Source organism: Nyctibius grandis, chromosome 26, assembly GCF_013368605.1.
Source record: "Nyctibius grandis isolate bNycGra1 chromosome 26, bNycGra1.pri, whole genome shotgun sequence".
Lineage (NCBI taxonomy): Eukaryota > Metazoa > Chordata > Aves > Nyctibiiformes > Nyctibiidae > Nyctibius > Nyctibius grandis.
In genome coordinates, this window is record NC_090683.1 from 953,883 (window position 1) to 959,882 (window position 6,000).

Consider the following 6,000-nt stretch of genomic DNA (forward strand, 5'->3'; position numbering starts at 1 on the left):
GGCTGCTTACAAGTACACACGAGACAAGAACACACATAGGAACACAACAGACCATGGACTCTGCTGAGCTCTCCTGGGGACTGGGCAGTGTTAGGCAGGATGGAGTCAAAACCAAGAAGCACAACGCATACACCTGGGGAGGCAACAACAAGTGACCATAGGGGTGAGCTGAGGAGGGAGGGAAAGAGAAGAACATGGCGTGTCCTTATGCACAGCAGCCCATGGTGTTCAGCTGAGGATTGCTGGAGCTTCTTCCTGATAATTAAACTTCAAACAGCCCCAAAAAGCTATCCAGGCTGATGTCACTTGCCTGCTCTCAGTCTTCTGCCAGCACTGCTTCATTCCTGCCCTGGAAATCCTGGGGCCTTTCATCCCAGTGTTCAGAAGAAGCCTTCATTGGGGAATGGGCATGGCCCAAACCTGGAAATGAAAAGGCAGCAGTGTTGGAAAGAAAAGCACGGCCCATATCATTAGCTGTGATGGTTTGCATTCGAGATGAGCTTGTCAGAAAATTGTGAGGTCTGCAAAGGGTGTCCCTGGTCCTGCGGCAATGAAGGGAGGTATAAAAGGCAGCCCAAGTCGCTGCTCTCTCATCCACTTCTCTTGCCTCCTTCTCGTTGGGAACCGGGTGAGTGTGAAGCCCCATCTCCTTCTCTTCCAAAGTGAGATCTCTCCATGATGGACTTCTCAGGTGATACTGGCTCTGTCTTGTGCTAGTCTTGGAGCATCTTGTCACAGGAGAGAGAAGCGGTGACAAGGTCTGCTTAGAGAGAGGCTGGGATGTGGCTGAGAGGGCTTTTGGTTTATGAATTAAGAGAGGGTCTCTCTGGGTCAGGACTGCTCTTTATAGGGTGATGACAATGGTGTGTGTCCTGGCCAAACCTCCATCTGCCAAATCAGTAGGGCTCTTGGCTTCTTTGTGACAGGGTAACCAGGCTGCTCCTCACTTACCCTTGTGCTCTGTTTCCTCCCTGCTTCTCTCCCAGGTTCACCTCCACCCTTGAGCCATGTCCTGCTACGACCAGTGCCTGCCATGCCGGCCCTGCGGCCCGACCCCACTGGCCAACAGCTGCAATGAGCCCTGTGTCAGGCAGTGCCAGAACTCCACTGTTGTCATCGAGCCCTCTCCTGTGGTGGTGACTCTGCCTGGCCCCATCCTCAGCTCCTTCCCACAGAACACTGTTGTAGGCTCCTCCACATCTGCTACTGTTGGCCGCATCCTCAGCTGTGATGGAGTGCCCATCAACTCTGGGTGCTGTGACCTCTCTGGCATTTCCAGCCGCTACTATGGCAGAAGGTACCTCCCCTGAAAAACATGCTGGCAAACCCCCAGGGAGACATCTCATGGAACTCAGAACATGGTGCTGGTCAAAGGATCAAGATTCTGGATGTGTTTTCAGCATAGCTGAATGGCTTTGCCTTTCTTTCCCTTTTCTTTTTTTGCTTCGGTTCCCCTTGGCAACAAGGTTCCCCCAAGGCCAGCCTGGTGGGGAGCATCTGTCTCTTCTCCCTCTATGAGGCAGACAGGCAAACATCATGCAGGAACTTCTTCTGAGCCAAGGACTGCAGGCACTTGGCTTCCTGTGGGGGAGGCTGCACTGCTGGCCTCCACTTGGAGTGACTTTGTTTCCCTCTTTTAATTCATTAAAGTTCTGCTTCATTTGAGCCTCGCCTCCATGTGGTCCTTCCCTCTGTGAACACTCCCCAAGATGCCAAAGGAGAAGGGTGGAAGGGGGTGAGGGCACAAGGAGAACTTGCTCAGTTCAAAGAGAAATGGGAGTTTGAGACACCCTGCAATGGCTCATGTTTTGGGCACCGTCCCTTGGATCTGAGGCAGTCATCCCTGGCTGCTTTGCTGCAAGTGACCATCAGGCCTTGCCTTGTTGTGTCTCTGTGCTGTCACCCTCACCCAAACATCATTGTACATCAAGGAGTTAGTGATCCATGTAAACTGAGGAGGCCCTGGCCTCTGCTGTGCTGTGCTACATGCAGAGCTTGGCCTTCAGGCCCGTGTTGTGCTGCACAGATCCCTTGGCCAGAGGACAAACTCAGCCACTCGATTGTAACCGATGAGCCTGTAGGCAGCTCCTGCTCGGTGCCAGTGATTGCACTACCTGGGTGCACGTGCCTGGATCTAGAAGTGCAGGAAGAGGTTCTCATGTGAACTTCCTTTGTGTTTGACAGCAGAAATGATGAATAGAGATGTTTGATTTTATGAAAATCCTCTAAAACTTGACTGACTAAAATGGGGTGACCCTTTCATGGACAGGATCTTTGTGGCGTCCTGTGTCCTGATTGGAGCCGCCCATTTGACAGGACATAGCATAGGGCTCCTAGCACCTGAAGGATGTAGGATCATCTCTACTGCCTTCTCTTCCTTCGTAGTCTTAGTCTAGTCTAAGAAATGGCATTTTAAATGATACTTTATAGAGTCTGGTGCCTTTCTTATGGGGGTCAAAAACCCAGCCCACCTGAAGTATTAACGTGATTCAAGAAACACAGGGTAGGGCAAGGAAAAGGCAAGGGAAACTTGTGCTGTGTTTGGTTGTTACTACTGTGCTTGAAGTGGACATGGGGATGTTTGGAGATGAAGCAGTGGCCCCACGTGAGATGCAGGCACAGCAGCTCAAAGGGGTCTGGGCAGGAAATGGTGGGGTGGGGCCATGGGGCAGGGGCACAGGGGGTGGCATCCCCGCTTCTCTGCAAACAAGCCCAGGGAAGGGATGTTCCCTCTTCAGCACGGGGACAGGGATGGGGACATGGACGGGCACGGGTGGGAATGAACGCAGCCCTTATGTTCTGCTTCTAAGAGTGCTTGGGGTGGACTCTTCAATGGGTTAAAAACTATCTGGATGGCCGAGCCCAGAGAGCGGTGGTGAATGGGGCAAAGTCCAACTGGCGGCCGGTCACTAGCGGTGTTCCCCAGGGCTCAGTTCTGGGGCCAGTGCTGTTCAATATCTTTATAGATGATCTAGACGTAGGGATTGAGTGCACCCTCAGTAAATTTGCAGATGACACCAAGCTGGATGGGAGTGTCGATCTGCTGGAGGGTAGGAAGGTCCTACAGAGAGATCTGGACAGGTTAGATAGATGGGCCAAGACCAACGGCATGAGGTTCAACAAGAACAAGTGCCGGGTCTTACGCTTCGGCCACAACAACCCCCTGCAGCGCTACAGGCTGGGGGAAGAGTGGTTAGAAAGCGGCCCGGTGGAAAGAGACCTGGGGGTGCTGATCGACAGCCGGCTAAACATGAGCCAGCAGTGTGCCCAGGTGGTCAAGAAGGCCAATGGCATCCTGGCCTCTATTAGGAATAGTGTAGCCAGCTGGTCTAGAGAAGTGATCGTCCCTCTGTACGCGGCACTGGTGAGGCCGCGCCTTGAATGCTGTGTCCAGTTCTGGGCCACGCACTTCAAGAAAGGTGTTGAGGTGTTGGAGCGAGTCCAGAGGAGGGCGACCAAGCTGGTGAAGGGTCTGGAGGGTCTGACCTATGAGGAACGGCTGAGGGAGCTGGGGTTGTTTAGCCTGGAGAAGAGGAGGCTCAGAGGTGACCTTATTGCAGTCTACAACTACCTGAAGGGAGGTTGTAGTGGAGTGGGAGTCGGCCTCTTCTCCCGGGCAACTAGTGATAGGACAAGAGGACACAGCCTCAAGTTTTGCCAGGGTAGGTTCAGGTTGGACATTAGGAAGCATTTCTTTTCGGAAAGGGTCATTAGACATTGGAATGGGCTGCCCAGGGAGGTGGTGGAGTCACCATCTCTGGATGTGTTTAAGAAAAGACTGAATATGGCACTTAGTACCATGGTCTAGTTGACATGGTGGTGTCACGGCAATGGTTGGACTCAATGATCCCAGAGGGCTCTTCCAACCTAGTTGATTCTGTGATATTCTGTGATATTGGAGGACACACCCCCACTTGCAAGTGGTCCATGAAAATCATTCCTTTGTTTTATCTCATGAAGAACCAGTATGTGGAGCCCAACATGACTGCTTCCCCTCACTGCATGCCATGCAGCAACAAGCATGAAGGGCTGGACTCCCCCTGCCCTCCAGCCACACCAAAGCTCCTCCTTGTCTTCTCCAACACACAGGGCACGGGACTGTTTAGCCATCTCTGCACCACCACTGTTTTATCGGGCATGTGAATAGGGGGACAGGACACATCTGCTGCTTCCAGCCATAACATCACTGCTGTTCTGTGCTTGCTCTCTTTGCTTTGTCTGTCTGTGGTGGGTTGACCTTGTCTGGCTGCCAGGTGCCTGCAGCACCTCCTCCCCCTCCTGCTTCACTCACCTTGGTGTCTGCAGAGTTATTTCTCTCTCCTTTTCTCACTCTTCTCTCCTGGATTCTGCACACCACCTATCACCCTTTCTTAAATATGTTATCACAGAGGCACTACCAACGTTGCTGATTGGCTCAGCTTTGGCCAGCAGTGGGTCCCTCTTGGAGCTGGCTGTTACTGGCTCTGTCCGACATAGGGGCAGCTTCTGGAGTCTTCTCACAGAAGCCATCCCTGCAGCCCCTTCACTACCAATTCCTTCCCAGGTTAACCACATACCTTGTCCTTACTCTTGTATTATTCTGTGCAGAATCTCTTTTGCATATCGGAACCTTGGCTGCAGCCAGCTCAAGGTTAACAGAGGAGGCTGCAGGCAGCTCCCTCTCACCACAGGCAATTACACCACCTGCACCTGCATGCAAAACACAAGAAGAAATAGGCCAGCACAGCAATTATAACTGGGAAAAAAATAAAAAGAATGCATGAATATTCACAGGGCAGCCAAACTATTCTTTCAGCTGCTCTGTAAATTAATGTTGCTTCTGCATTTCTCTGCCTTTTGAAGAGAGGGTATTTGCCTTAAAGTGAGTCTAGAGACAGGTTCACTGCTACATCACTTCTGATGTCCCAGCCTCAGTGTCTGTAGCCTGAGGGGAGTCTGGCTTGTCCCAGACACACACCCTTCTGCTGCCCCATGAGTGTGTCACTGTGGCACCGCTCCCTTTGCAAGGGCAGGGGCTGTCCCCAGACCTTTGAAGAGATCACTAAGGTCAGGTGGGAGGTTCTGATGCTGCAGGAATTTTTTTCTTTTTATTTATAATATGGGAATTCCTTGGGGGGCTGCAGCACTGGAGAATCCCTTCTGGAAGCAGTGGTGCTTTTGGAGGTGATTCTCCTGATGCCTACCCTTGTCAGCTGTGCTCTCTCTCTTAGTGACATGTGGGAAAACCCCTGGGACAGCCCACTGAGGCTGGAGAAAGAGCCTGAGCCTCGATCCATCCTCAGGTAGCCATCATTGCCTGTCATTCCTTGTGTTGTGAGGAGAATTGTGTCTGTGGAGTGATGAAGACCTCTGCAGCCCTAGAGAGCAACCAAAAGCAGGACCTGAAATGTCCAAGGGACCGAAGACACAGTGGAGTGCAGGACACTGAGGGCTGCCATCCGTCCCCCATAAATGCTGCCTAGAGCCTGCTGAGATAAATAGGGGCATGCAAGCAGAGCACTCTCTGGCAGTGGATGAGCACAGGAAGGGTTTGAACAGAGAATCTTGCCCAGTGTCTGGCTAATGGGTCCTTTGCACTTGCTGATGCCCAGATGCAGGGCAAGGAGGGGCTCTTCCCTCCTTGGGCTACTATGGCCATGTGACAAAGCTTGTTTATGGTGTAGCCTCCAAGTCAGGTTTCTTGGACCCTTTCCATCATCAAACACTCTGGATCTAGACACAGCTGTAAGTGTCACACTGGCAGGTGCTTCACAGCAGCACAGGCTGGGGAGGCAGAGGCCCAGCCCCACCACAGCCCACAGGTGTTGCTGCTGGGCAGGCTGAGCTCAGAGCTACATGCAAGCAGTGGCAGGGAGGGAACTGCTTCTCAGAGCACCCCCACATTTCTGTGCAGTGCTGCAAGCTGTGGGCACCAGTGTGGGCTCAGTGCACAGAAACAGGCAGCGCTGTCCTGGAGCTCGGCATCTCTCACATGCAGAAGCACCTGGGAGGTCTCCACAG

General features: G+C 52.5%; 1 pseudogene; it reads left to right on the top strand.

Annotated features, from left to right (window-relative positions):
* The first annotated feature begins 235 nt into the window (after positions 1 to 235).
* Positions 236 to 1,383, top strand: LOC137673828 (uncharacterized; annotated as a pseudogene).
* Positions 1,384 to 6,000: the final 4,617 nt, after the last annotated feature.